The 15,510-nt window shown below is 35.3% G+C and overlaps 2 protein-coding genes across 6 annotated transcripts in view; one reads left to right on the forward strand and one right to left on the reverse strand.

Moving 5' to 3' along the window:
* Positions 1 to 15,510, reverse strand: part of LOC129790795 (glutaredoxin domain-containing cysteine-rich protein CG31559-like) — a 383,040-nt gene that overhangs the window by 365,201 nt on the left and 2,329 nt on the right. The window contains exon 4 of one of the 2 annotated variants that reach the window (XR_008750622.1): positions 14,319 to 15,470. The gene's annotated coding sequence lies outside the window, so the exon portion shown is untranslated. The remainder of the gene's footprint in view (positions 1 to 14,318; positions 15,471 to 15,510) is intronic. The other variant, XR_008750623.1, reaches the window with a different exon arrangement.
* The window catches only part of LOC129790790 (monocarboxylate transporter 12), a 79,908-nt gene that overhangs the window by 49,926 nt on the left and 14,472 nt on the right, over positions 1 to 15,510 (forward strand). The window lies entirely within an intron of this gene.

A 15,510-nucleotide genomic window follows, 5' to 3' on the forward strand; every position in this document is an offset into this window, starting at 1 on the left:
TTTCCCTTTTTCCCCATATATGGGTGCAAAATTCGCATTCATTTAACAGCTATATATATACATATGTGAACAAGGAGAGATGTATTGTAATTCTGTGAAAATTTCTAGGAAAAAAAAAAGAAAAAGAGGAATGTCACCTCTATGTGATAAATATGAGGGTTGCAGAAGTAGCTTTATGCATGTATATAGCATTTTTATGGAAGCTCCTCAAAGTTCAGGGAAAACGAGATATGTACTTCTCTCGCACTGAGAATGGGAGAAAAAGTGTGTATGAACTCATGAAATTCTATATTTGAGGACAGGAAGAGGTAGACACTTCGTCATAGAGCTCCGGTTCGTAGATGACAAGAAAATCTGGGAAATTAAGAAGAACTTTCACTATATACCTTTTTTTCTTCTTCTTGCAAACTTGAAGCAAAAGGCATTCATCATGTGTCGTGTGTCTGAAAATCATGTTAGCTTCAGCTTTCATTTTTGGGCTCTGTGGGAAACGTGGTTTGGTTTGAGGGGGAGGATGGAATAAAAGACATGGCATAGAGGATGGACCCCTTTTATCCCATCTTGCCCGGAGAGTTTTCCCCAATGCGATAGAGATGTCGGTGCGAAAGTGGCCACAAAAAGCTTAGCCCAGTCGCTTCGGGACTTACGGACCATGTGAATGGAAGTTATCTACATAATACAGCATAGTCTACATAAAACATAATCTTAAGGAGTAGTTGAACATCGTTGAGCTTTTGTATGCGGGACTGGTGGAAGGAATCATTCTCTGTTGAATATCTCGCTGAAGTGCTCATGTTTCTTTGACGATACAACCATCGTCCTCAATGAAAACCAAAGTGCATTCAATCGGACACTTCCTTACAGCTAGAGAAGAATGCAATGTTTGTATTGAAAGCTCATTCTATGTGTAGCTTCCTCAATGTTCTCTGTAGCTTTCTCGCTCGATGTTCCACAGTGTGTGTGTGAAGGAAATTTCTGAATTTTGTTCAGAAGCTCTGTAAAAGTCTTTGAAAATAAAGTGAAGGAAGAATTTTCTCCATTCTTTCACATTGTCCCACACTTACAAAATGACCCACCAACCTACCCCCCCCCCCCAATAGAACGCTACAACTATTGCAAATTTTCTTCATTACATTTTTCCAATAGAAATTGAAAATAATTTGCATGGATTTTCCATTTTTCCTTCTCATCTTACCCATCAATTTTATTGCAATTCCAAAGTGCTATTTATGTACGCAAATAGATATAAATTTTTTGTACTCATAAAATTTACATAGAGATGATATTATTCAGGAGGAAATGATATCCCATCAACTTCATGCATTTCAATGGTACGATGGGAGAGAGAGACATTTAACCACCCCCGCGTTGCATAATCAAAGGAGAATCATAATAGAGATTCTATCTCTCAATAAATGTCATCATTAAAATTATTATCACTACTACTCATCTGCAGACACTTTTTTGCAGCTAATGGTTTGTGAATTTTTCTTTTAAAAAGCAAAGTGAATGGAATTTGCATTCGCGGTAACGTTACACACAGAGAAATTAATTCATATTCTCCAGGCATGAGGTTTTCTTATTCGTATCCTTAAAATTTAGACTTGCAAATTCTGAAAAAAATGTTGAATTTTTGTATTGAGATTTGGAGTTCTTTAATTACGTTTCTTCATTATAAATTAGAACAAATTACGGACCAAGAAAAATAACCAACAAAAATGGGAAAATTTTAATAAATTCACGTAAAAAATATTAATTAAAACTTAATAAATTTTATTTATTAAGTATCTAACAATAATATTAATTCTTTAATACAAAATAACGATAAAATTTCGTTTTGTTCGTCATGTAAAAATTTTCTTCACAGGTCGTATTTATTCAACTTATTTTTCTGAGTGCAGCTTTTTATATTATTATTAAGTAATATTATCTCTTGAAAGTGAAGAAAAAAAACTTTGAAGACTTTTTAATAGTTTTAATTCTGTAGGTACGAACGTCTTTCAATATAATATTTTTGAAAAATAATTGCAGTTTTTACATTATAAAGAAAAACTATAAAAATATTCATGATATTCCAAAATATCGATATTTTTTTATAGTAATATTCTGCAGAATTTCATTTCAAATATACAAAGCTCTCAAGCTTTTAATGTAAACTAACTACCTACATAGCTTCAGGTCATTGACCTATATACAAAAAGAAATGTGAATTTATGAGCTCAATTTTTTCTTGTAGAAAAAAAAAAGAAGTAAATTCTATAAATATTTTCATAGACAAGATTTCTTTCACCACAAGTGAAGTGAGTTGCTAAATCTCCCTTATGACACACCCTTTACAGACATTTATGTTGCACCCTTTCCCCCCATAACACACCATTTCATGAAAATGTATAGCCGACACACGAGGGTGAAAATTGGCGAAGGCTCTATTGAAAATTTAAATAATTCCAGGGAAGTCTCTTTTTTTGTGAAAGAGTAAAATGTATGCTGGGGTGGTTGGGTGTGATGTTCCCTTCTGTAATTTGTATGCGCGTGTATGTAAAGTTTTGCAAATATCACATGTTGGGTGAGAGTGAAGAAAACAGAGTGGCAAAATGTTGGGTTGGAAGTTTTGTGGCACATGGAGAGAAAGCTATGTGTGGCCTGACTAAACACCAAACCGAAGACCTTTTGCATGTCAAGGGAGATTTTTCAGTGGGGCGCTCCCTTGAATTTCGCGCTAAATGGATGCTGGCAGGGAGCATGTGTTATGTGCTCTCCCTAAGGCTACTTCTTATACTTATGCCACCACAGCCTGAACGGAGAAACTTTTGAGCGAATTATGGCACAATTCACCTCGTGACTCCTTGTGAAAGGAGATGAGCCACACACAGTGTTTTGTGGTTTAAATACAAAGGGGACCAATTTGGTGCGATGGGGCGGTGTTTGGAGCGGAAGTTGCTAAAGCACTGAAAATATTCACATTTGCTACTTTGGACGCTTTCGGTGGATCAACGGATAAGAGGCGAGCTCTGGGGGGTGGTTTGCCATTGAACTCTTTGAATACCCCCAGTACCCCCATCACAACCCCATTCGTGCTATTCAGTGTAAACTTTCGTGCATCACCCCGCCCCATAATGGGGGTCTGTAAATGAGGGGGAAATCGCGGTAAAAGAGGGCACCCAATTGTTGGGGAAAATCTCCATTCAACGACATTACAGGCTGTTTATTGCGACAATGTTGGGCAGTTTGGGGACTGATTTTCGGGGTGAGATTAAACCCACCAAATTACTCCAATGCTCCTGAAAAGACTTTCTGAATTAAAAGGATGGACAAAAAAGTGAAATTACCGTCATTACGGATAACTTTGGACATTATTTTAAAATTTCATTGATAATGAAATTATCTTGGGAACTGTCCTAATTATTTTGCATACCTATACCTAATCTCATTACGAACTATGTTTTATTAAAAGCTAATCAAGATGTGATAAACTATAATAATTATATATTCGAAATTTTGAGGTTTTTTTCTCAGAAAAAAAAATTACACAAAATAGTAAAGATGAAGAATAGATGAAAGAAAGGATAATATGAAGATAAATGAACAAAAGTAAATTACAATTTGGGCCGAAGAAACCCAGATTTACATTATTCATCCTCTCACCCACAATCCTCACATTCCTTAAATGAATTATTCCAACTTCAGAGTTGGTGGTAAAAAGGAAGCTGGAAATATACATCCGAAAGGGAAGGCGTAAAATTCTCTACGAAGCATCAATTTGTCCCCCAAAAGGAAGAGTGGAAAAAATACACGCAAGTATATAGATGAGTTTTGAACTTTATTTAGGAATATATATTTCTCACAAACATTCTGATTTCAATTTCAAATGAATCCCCTCCATAAAGCAATCAATTTGATGGAAAGAGCTTTTCAGTGTACAGAGAATTTTTTTTTCAAAGCTTTTGTTGCCATCACCAACTTTTTTTTTACAATGCATTTTTTTCTTTTATTTGAAGTTAATCACTAAATTGAGAATATATACCTACCTCGTATTGTATGCGTAAAATACAAAAAGAAAGATTAATGAATGGTACTGTCGACACGTCGCGCAGGGGATGAGGGAAAAAAGCTCATAATTAATCTATTTTAAATAAAATCTGCTCATGCATAAAAATTCCACACAAAATCCAGTCCACCTCCGGGGATCAAATATGGAGCTTAAAGTGTATTGGGCGTTAATCGAAAAATCCTAACATTTTTTTTTTGGTTCTATTCTCACCACATTTTCTTCCCTCTGCTGCTGTCGCCATGAGAGTGGATGAAATATTTACAGAGCCACCCCTCTGTGCTCTGTTTCATATACATAATTTAAGCATCGTCGCCCTCTTCCATGGAACCAAACACACATCCTCCCGTGAAATTCACTCGTGTGCACATTTCTGAATCAATAGAGATGTACGAGGTCACCCCAAATGTGTCAGGAACACACAGTTTCCCAGAGTATGGACGTTAAATACAATTTGAAATTCTTAATTGTTGGCAAATTGGTGAAAATTTGCGGGATATTTGTCATTGTTGCCAAGAGATATGAAATTGGCACAATTTTCACAAGCGTGCGCTCGCGAGCTTTTTCAACCCTCAAAAAATCAATGGTCACATGTGGTGGACTATGTATGTGCAAAAGCTCCAAAGTTTTTCTAGCAAATTATGATAACATTTACATTGGCTTTCATTACGTTGTAATGGAATAGTTTGCTGATGAAAATTTATAATGAATTAAGCTGATTTGTTATTTTATTTTTTAATGAAGCTTTTATAAGGGAATCTCACTGAATGCCTAAACTAAAGAACTTTGATTCAAGCTTCAATGAAAATTTCCTTTAAGTGAGCTTTTTCCAATTTTGATGGAATACGTCAAATATTTAAAAGAGAATAAAATACAGAAAAGAAGAATTAATGTCATGCTGTACATTTTACGAGGTTCCCTTGCAAAATAAAGAACAAAAAGAACATTTATGCCAAAAAGAAAGAATAATAGAGAACAGGAAAATCCTCTCAGCAACAACAGAGAATTACATTTCAATTTACTTAATGATATTTAATCATTAAGACGGCATAAGTTGTAGTAAACATCATGAGTACGTAACATTCACTCACAAATCCTCTTTTCAATTCTCAAGATCTTACGTTGCAATTTCTGAACAACCATCATCCGCTTTTGCCTCACAAAATGCCTTTCATCGCGCCATGTGCCCATTCACAAAAATTATACAAACTCCATGGAGCATAAGTAAACCATCCCTTAATATGAACCCTCTTTTTGGATCTAAACATCCGGGTTGGAAGAAAAAAAAGAAAGCGGGAAAGAGAATATTGGATAAACATTGTTTGGTGATTGTATTATCGTATGCTGGAGGAAAAAAAAAGAGGGCCCTCTACATAGGCTTGACATCTCTCCGGGATATACAGCGAGCCATGCCTCCCAATCTTGTAAACCCCCGCCCCGCAACATATTCAATCTTCAATGGAGAGCTGATAAAAGGAAATGGGCGCGATTTCCCACCCTTCAAATTTTCTTGTCAACATTTGCAAGTGAAAGCACATCCCGTCAAATCATGATCAAACCTTTCTGTTGTTTTCAAAAAAAATGACATATACCGAAAGCTTCGAATGAGCTTTAAGTTTTTCGCAATTTGTATATACATATTTACTTATTTACTAAAATTAGTGAACTTTAAATCCTCTCAATGAGAATAGATTATTTTGGCATCATTTTCACTCAATTACCTCGTAATGCGTTTAATTTAATTTGATAACCACTTTGCAATAATAGTGTTGACCGATATTAATTATGTAATCAAACTGCCGGAATATGGGAAATAGTATTATTAGTTCAAATTCTAAATCATTAAAAATTTATTAAATTTTCAAATGAATCAGACGCTCAAACTGAGCAGAACGGTATATGAACTAATTAAACATGAATTTAAATTATTTTTAATAAATTCTTCTATTCAATTTTATTCTAAAATGAGCTGAAATGAATTTTTAAAATAAAGGCATAATTTAAAATTCTTCCAGCTATTTGATTTAATTTTAGTAATCCTCATTGAAGAGATCCTTAAAAAAAATAATTTTTCCATCTATAACATTGATTCATTTTTATTATTTCTAGGTAATTAAAAAATTCTTCTAATGGAAAAAAATAATGAAAATGTAAATTTCAAAGAACATTTCTCATACATATTTCTCTGCATTAAAAAAATATATGTATATAAACTGCAAAGATAAAAATTAAATATAGCATGGATGGAACAGTATAAAGCGAAAGAACGGTAAGTAAAACTTACGGGCTGTGATTCTTTCTTTGTCAGTGAAATGTGAAATTGACGGAAAATTGAGGATGGGCAAATTTTGAGGAAGGCTTTCTCGCGCACCGAATCACAGCCAACGCGCAGAAATTTTGTGAAAAGCCTTAATCGTGGGCGTTGGCTGTGATTCGGTACGCGAGAAAGCCTTCCTCAAAATTTGCCCATCCTCAATTTTCCGTCAATTTCACATTTCACTGACAAAGAAAGAATCACAGCCCGTAAGTTTTACTTACCGTTCTTTCGCTTTATACTGTTCCATCCATGCTATATTTAATTTTTATCTTTGCAGTTTATATATATTTATCTTTGCATTTTTATATGTATATGTGGGAATATTAGAATTTGGATGCAAAATCGTAGTAGAGTGTGTGCGAACATCAGAGAGAGAGAATAGACGACAAGTGCAAAGAAAAGCCGTGAAAATTTGTGACGAAGGAAAAATCACCTCATGTACCATCAACCTCTTTACCAATTTAATAAACTATTCTACAATTTTGGGGGCTCAACCGGGATAGAGGCTCTGATAGGTAGATAGAGGTGCTGTGAAGTGAGAGGAGTGAATGAGCACACGACGGAAATTCTTCTGGAAGATTGAGACGCTGAGACGATAGACGCCGAGACGCTGAAGGAAGAATTTCACCAGCTCAAGATCTTAGACGCTGAAGAGACGCATCGAGATGGTGAAGACGTTAACATTTGACGATATTGAAGACGCTGTGGGATCATTTAATGGTGAACGCCATGAGAATTTTGGTGAGTGGCTGCAGAAGTTTGAGAATTTGGCAAAGAAGCAGCGATGGGACAAGATACAGAAATTTGTGTACTGCCGGAAGTTGATGAAGAGTACGGCAAGGATGTTCTTGAGTTGTACGAGAGGTCTGACCAACTGGAGAGCATTGAAGAAAGGACTTGTGGAGGAGTTTAAACGCGAGGAAAGTTGTGCAGTGCTTAGTGACGATGAAGAAGAAGAGTATGATTATTCTGACGAAGAGGATGATGAGCCCGAAGATGAAGATGAAGATGATTCTGAGGATGAAGACGAAAGTTCTGAGGTAGACGATGATGATGAAGAGGAATCAGACGATGAGGTATGTGAAGTAGTAGATGAGATCGTTGTGGAAATTCAAAAGAATTATGAAGATGGTGAATCTGGCGATAAAGAAGCAGCTGAAGAGTTTGTTGAATCTAAAGATGATGATTTTGAGAAAGATGATGAGGAATTTGAAGAATTTGATGATGATGAAGCCCCAGAAGAAGTTGGTGAAAATGATGAGCAACTTGCGGAAGTTGGAGATGAATCTCTTGTGGATGCATTTGAAGAAGTTGTTGAGAAGTCTGAAAAAGTGGAAATCCAAGAGATTGCAAGCCCTGTGATGAGTTCAGAGGAGAATTTGATGAACGAGGAGCAGGATGAAAAGATCAACGAGGATCAATTTGATGAGGCGATCAACGAGGACAAAGATGCCAAGGAAGTTATGAGTGATCATGGAAAATTGGAATTTGTTGTTGAGACGAGCAGGAGAAGAATTGAGATTGTTGACCTGGAAGTCTTGGAAGATGTCTTGAACGAGATGCCAGAGAATAGCAGTGGACCGAGAGTGTTGTATTTTGACTATCGGGAGGTCAACAGCAAAATCAAGACGAAATGATGGGAAGACGGATTGAGCTACAAAGATGACGACATGGCGACGTAACTGGACTGTGATGGGATCATCCGAGGACGGATGATTAGTGTAGGATGGCCGAATGTGGGAATATTAGAATTTGGATGCAAAATCGTAGTAGAGTGTGTGCGAACATCAGAGAGAGAGAATAGACGACAAGTGCAAAGAAAAGCCGTGAAAATTTGTGACGAAGGAAAAATCACCTCATGTACCATCAACCTCTTTACCAATTTAATAAACTATTCTACATATATATCTATGCATTTATATATATTTTACTTTACTTTTGTATATGTATATATAAAACGCCCCGCTTCGCGGGGCGCTGCACTTTAAAAGCTTAAGACATGACACGTAAACTTTAAAAAGCGATATCTCCGGAACGGCTACATAGATTTTCTTCATTTTTGGCATGGTGTTAGGTATTATAGTCAACTATAACATATCAAAATATGAAGCAAATCTATAAAGCGGTGCTCGAGATATTCATCGAAAACTCATCGAAAATTTTGTTTTTGATTTTTGGCCCCCTAGCGGTCACTTTTGAAACTTCTGATGTTCTAGAGAGTTGTAGGGTTTGTTGAGAGCTTTCATTTGAGCCCGGGTTGATCAAAATCGGTAAAGCCGTTTTCGAGTTATGGTCGATTTTCGATGAAAAATTGTGTCGGCCATATTGACTAAACGGCTTGACCGATTTTCGAAAATGAAGTATCGTTGGAAAGCTCTTGATGGCTCCTACAACATATCAAAATTTCAGCCCTCTAGCTATAATAGGGGCTGAGATATAGCGAAAACAAAATTTGGGGGTTATTCAAAATGGCGGACGGGAGGGTGGGTGGTTGGATTTGACATCATAATCGGATGTCCTCCACCTGATATATGAACTTTGCCGTTGACCGGAAGTCTCTATCTATTACCGTTCTCTTGTAATTTAGCGAAAGGTTCCGGACTGACGGCCGGCCGGCCGGACGGACGGAAAGATTTTTGGCGCCACCGTTTTAGCTGTGTTTCTTTCAGACACAGCTTTTGTGTACCGAGCAAAATCGAAAGTCGTCAGATCGGGCTCAAACTTGGGATGAGCACGAATTAGGGTCCCCACATTCCAAAAAACGTATGCGCCAAAAAATTTTTTTTCCGGCCGGCCGGCCGGCCGGCCGGCCGTCCGTCCGTCCGTCCGTCCGTCCGTCCGTCCGTAGTACAAAGCTAAATTGCAAGAGAACGGTGATAGATAGAGACTTGCGGTAAACGGCAAAGTTTAAAAGTCGACTGGAAGACGTCCGATTATGACGTCAAATTTTACCCCCCACCCCCCCGTCCGTCATTTTGAATAACCTCAAAATTTTGTTTTCGCTATATCTCAGCCGCTATTATAGCTAGAGGGCTGAAATTTTGATATGTTGTAGGGGCCATTAAGACCTTTCCAACGATACCTCATTTTCGAAAATCGGTCAAGCCGTTTAGTCAATATGGCCGCCACAATTTTTTATCGAAAATCGACCATAACTCGAAAACGGCTTGACCGATTTTGATCAACCCGGGGTCAAATGAAAGATCTCAACAAACCCTACAACTCTCTAGAACATCCGAAGTTTCAAAAGTGACCGCTAGGGGGCCAAAAATCAAAAACAAAATTTTCGATGAGTTTTCGATGAATATCTCGAAAACGCCATTATCGATTTGCTTCATTTTTTGATATGTTGTAGCTGACTATATTATCTAGCTTCATGCCAAAAATGAAGAAAATCTATGTCTCCGTTCTCGAGATATAGCCTTCCAAATTTGGCATGTCATATCTCGGGTTCTACAAGTCCGATTTTGATCAACTCAAGTGCAAATGAAAGGTTTCGTGAAGCCCTACAAATGTCTAGAACATTGCAAGTTCGAGAAATGACCGCGAGAGGTGCTAAAGTCAAAATAAAAATTTTCGAAAATTTCGAACTCGAATATTTCGAAAATGCTATTATCGATTTACTTCATATTTTAATATATTATAGTTGAGGTTAAGACCTTTCCAACGATAGCTCAAACTCGAAAATCTATGAAGCCGTTCCCGAGATATGGCGTTTTAAAGATTTCTTACGGTATGACTTTTCAACTTTTCCCGACTTTGAGCATATTTAAACTAATTCGCGTTCTAGTTTGCTCTCACAAAATTGGTACACTGAAAGAAACACAGCTCTCGTAAGCTTGGTCAGCTTACCCGTACATTTTGGAATGTAGGGACCCTAATTCGTGCTCATCCCAAGTTTGAGCCCGATCTGACGACTTTCGATTTTTGAGTGTACACAGAAGCTGTGCTTCTTTGAAGAAAGAATCACAGCTAAATGATGAATAAATTGGACAGAAGTCCCCACTCATGGGAACTTTCAGTTCATTTCACAAGTAATTCCTGATGAATCAGCAGAATAAAAAAGTAGGAGAGAATTATAAATGGGTTGCGGCAAATGGAACGAGGGATAATGTAAAATGGGCGCCAGTTAAAATAATTAAGTGTTCAATGGCTCAAATTGAACTATTTGATCTCTTTTTGTGGCATTTTGGCGCAGTTGTTGGTTTTTCTATAATTTAGTTTGTGAAATGGGTAATTGAGTAGGTATAGCATTTTAATTAATTACAAACCTTTAATATAGTCGTCTCATGTATCTTAAAGCCTGCCTAAAAGCTCCATTATTTTTTAAGTAAAGTTTACGAAAGAATTTTCAAGAAAACTTTTTTTTAAGGATTTAATCCTTTTTCTGTATTGGATTTTCCTATTTTGATTACAGTGGAAAATGAGAAGAAGAAAGACGATTTCTTTTTGTCTTTTGTTCGTCAGACAAAGACAAAGCTTTTCGTGATTTTTCCTGGAATGATCTTCCAATGCAAAATTGGATAAAGTCCTTTCCAATTCAAGGAGCAAAATTTGTCATACATTTCAACCTGTCCTTTGAACATATTAACATTGGTTTATCCCTTTCAAATGAATGCCTCTAATTTATTGTATTTCAAACCAATTGATAGGACTGAAATTGCATCAATTGAATATATTATGGTAGCTCTCACACAACTCATGTACACAAAGGTCTGGCAGGGTTCAAGTGGATTAACAGCTGAATTGCACTTTATCCCTATTAAATGTTATACAAAATGTTAAACAATCATATGCAGTGGATATTGGTCAATGCTGCTAAAATTGAAAGGCCAACATATAATATGGGCATTTATACCATTTATACGATTAATCAATATAAAACCCAATTTTAAATCCTTTTGGAATTGAATTTCTCTTTCACCCACACCCTTTTGGGATTTGTTTTTAGAAATATAATACACACACAACCCCTATTTAGGATCCATTTCTTGTGAGAGCACGCTATTGACACCGGAAATACTCAAATTTCAATCAATCCAGTGTTTGAGGAGGGTTTTTGAAGATGTGATGTAAACAGAAGAGATGAATTTTGAATTATATTATATATTATTTTGTATACTGGGTAGGCGTGCGTGGTGGAGGCGTAAGAAGGGGTAGGCGGTTGAGGAGGAAGTTTACAATTTATATTGAACAACATAATTAATATTTGAATAAATATTCCCTCACACAATCACAGAGATTCGTGCTCGAAAAGGGAATCCATGGCAAAACTTATTCTCATGGCAGATGAGTGATAAATATTTGAAGCATGAGTGAGACATATGTACATATATATACGAAGTTTGGGAGCTTTTTGGTGTAGCTTTTGGGATGTGATTCACTCTGTGTGAGAGGAAAGTGGTTGTGCAAAAAAAATCCATTCATCTTTCTTGTGTATGATCGATTCCCATTAAAATCCATTTTTTGGGGAAAAGGGAATGAAATGATTTGAGGGGAAATCCTTGGGAAAATAGATTAAATCCTTTTGAATTGAACCATGAACCGACAGAGTGTCGAACGGAGATGTGGATGGGTGGGAAGTATAAAAGGAAATTCGGACACCGGTGAGCGTCTGAAAATGTTTTGCATACACCACAGGTTTTTTTTCCTTCCACATGGATTGAATTCAAAAGTTCTCTCCTTATTATGTGTGCTATGCGAAGAGAAACATGTTATAGTCTGGTAAACTCAACCTGGATTTGTGGTTTTGCTTGAGCACACGAGGGTGGGTGTGGGAACAGTTTTATGCCGACTAAGTCACTTTACTGAGGGGTCGGTAAAACCAAATATAATGCGGGGGTGGGATTGTGTGAAAGTGGATGTTAAATCGAACAACACACGTCTAGCCACAAAAGCTTAATACTCTTCTCTCCATTCTTCATTGTAGGTAGCTCAACTTCCGTTTTAAAAATAAACATCCACGAATATGCACGCCTTCGCGATTGCAAAGAAATATGATATTTAGCTTCCAACATTTTTCATTTTGGCTTCTCACATTTTTGTTTAGTCAATTATTTTTTTAATGGACTTTTCATAATGGATTCCTCTTGTGGTGCATTTACAAGGAGGAAGATAATACGAATAGCATGCAATGCTTTATCAAATCCTTTAAAAGGAAAATTTTTACTCAAACTTTAAAAGGAAATCAATCACATTTAAAACAACTAAAACTGATTGAAAATAAATCAATTCTCTGAAATTAAGTCGAAAAATATTCAAAATTAAAGAATTTCTGTTAAAATATCCTTTTATAAAAAAAATCGAGCAATTCCTGGGCATATCCGGGCTTATAATCATTCAGCGTGTAATATTTATGGCTAATGTTTGGAATCTCAATTTCAAATGAATTTATTGCCATTTAAATAGAGCTTTTATTCAAACTCATTAAAAAGGCTCAACGAACCAAAATGCAATTTTAATAAATTTTAATAATTATTATTTTGCACTAAAATGAAAGTTTCCTGAACATCATTTTATAATTTTATCAAATTTACTATATGTAACCATCACATAAAATAACCTCCCTGAATTACTAAAAGCGTCGTATAAAACCTTACAAGTTCTTCAATATAATTTCATTTTGCTTCGAAAGTCAAAGTGTGGTACACAAAATGAGCTTTCGTTGTACATATCACATAAATAAAAGGAATGCAATATAAGGAAGAATATTTTGCAAATTTTATGCTTCCCTGCCATGAGTCTTATGAGATTTGGTTGGATTCCGCGTTCTTCGCGAAGGAATTTCGAGGGAAAACAATAACTTGGATCTTGTAAATCATTCTAAAAAAATAACAAGATGACTCCTTGAAAGGCAACTGCAAAATTTTATTTATAAAATTTATTATTTTCCTACCGAACCCTATATGAGTTTAGTTGAATATTTTTCCGGAATTTATTGTTTATTACATTTACTGCCATAAACTGTTCTATGTCAATTTATTGCACATCAAAACTAAATTATTTCAAAGTAGATTTAGTGGATTTCAGATACAGGAAACGTAATTTTAATTAAATGATCCTTTTTTGATGAAGAGAATACATTTCAAACGGAAGTTCAGTCAATACATTTACAGTGGATACTCGTAGTAAGTTTCATTGAGTGTGATTTTTATTATTTTGTTAATAAGTCTATAAATTCTATAAGCATAATAATTATTCTGTAAGCAAATTTTTTATTCTATTAACAACATAATTAAAATTTGTTATAAAATTCTTTTTCCCCGAAGTCTGTTTAGTAAACTATTGCAGGATTGTCATAAATAAGTCATTCTCGTCAGTAATTTATTAAATTCTGTGGGCAGTGTTTTAACATCAATTAAGTTTATTCTTACCTACAGAATTTTTATCAAAAAAATTAGTTCAATAAATTCTTCAAGTTGTCAGCAAAATGCATTATTCAATCAAAAAGTTTTTTTTTTCTTAAAGGTTTTCTTCTCATAAATAAAAAGCCCTAAAAATTAATCTGAAAATTCTATCCGTAAAATACATAAATATGCGGTCGTGGTGCGAGATCTCAGTGTAAATAGATAAATCTATACGCTCTGTTTGATATAGGTACCACCTACAATAAATAAACGAATAAATGATATCCTCGCCACCGGTCCCTGATTGAACTTTCCATAAATCACCATTTATGTGGCGTATGAAATGAAAGACATGTCCCAATGTTTATTAATCCAATTTCAAAATGTTTCATAAATACTGTGAAATTAAGCTTTGTTTTTTTCACGAATTTGTGAGTCAAATTTACGTTTATTTAGTGGCAAAAGTAATTATTTATTCAATTGAGCTTTTTCTCTCTCTCAAAAATTCGGAAACTAAAAAGCTGAAAATTTGATAGAAATTATTTATAAAAATTTGTGAAAGAAATTAATTAACCCTCTTACTCAAATAAACGATTTAAAATCAAACAAAGTTTTTTTTTTTGATTTTTATAAAACAATGAAATGAATTTCAAAATTATAAAATAAGTAAAAGAGTTTATTGAAATAAAGAGTCCTCACAAAAAATTATTTAAAGTTCAATTTATTAAAAAAAAAACATGTTAATTTTTTATCCCCTTTCATGATTATTAATTTTCAATTAAAAACTCCCTCTTTGCTTACAAACAAATTAATGTAACTTTGTAATAAAAAGCCACTCTAAAAATGTATTTTTGAGCAATATCATTGAATAATTTTATTAAAATGTGGCACAATATTAATATTGAACTGTGCTCTTGTGAATCATTTCATTTCATTTCTTTTTTTTCTCAAATAAACATCTCTGTAGAACAACTCTTGTGTAACTCCCGCAATATATATTTCACAATATATGTATATGGAATTCATATTTTTGCATATCATTCATGTGGAACTGAGATTTCTCCAATTTCTCCGTGAGAAATGCCAAAATTTTCACTCGAAGCTCTTTCTCACTAGTTCCAACATCAATGTGATTTCCTTTCTGGTTGGTACAAATCGGAAAAACTTTCTGCTCTACATGATTTTTTTTCTTGCATTCGCCTGCAGCGAGTACTTTTGAATTCTCGATCTTGTTGAGTTTTCTTTTTTTTTGTGTGTGTTGTTGTTGAGTCCCATTGAGAAGGGAAAATTCTCAGGAAAAAATTCGCAACTGATTGCATGAAATTCTGACACATTTTCCCTCCACAGAGTGCTTTCCCCTCTATTGAAGTTTCTTCTTGTTATTGCTTTTCGGTTTCTTTGCCATGCACTTCCTAATGATTTTCCATATGATATAGGTGAAGAGGAGAAACAGCACGAGCGTAATAATGGTTAGGAAGGCAATTACATCAATTGATTGCCTCTGAATGAAGTTCAAGTCCAGTGAACTGCTCCTCAGGAATGACACATCCGGATTTCTCAGGATGTACTCACACCACCAAATGGCTCTCTCAAGTGCTGTGTCCGGTTGGTCACGGAAAAGCTTTGAACGCAATTTTGCCTTCTCGTAGAATGATGGGTTGGTCAGTACCTGCTGAATTGCATCCTTCAGGGCTGCTTTTGTGATGGTGTTCAACTGTGTTGTCACCGCCACGCCAGTATCCACGGACTTCTTAATGTTCTGTCCAAACAGAGAGCAATTTGTCAATTTTGTCGTACAA

Source organism: Lutzomyia longipalpis, chromosome 2 (assembly GCF_024334085.1).
Source record: "Lutzomyia longipalpis isolate SR_M1_2022 chromosome 2, ASM2433408v1".
In the NCBI taxonomy this organism is placed as follows: domain Eukaryota; kingdom Metazoa; phylum Arthropoda; class Insecta; order Diptera; family Psychodidae; genus Lutzomyia; species Lutzomyia longipalpis.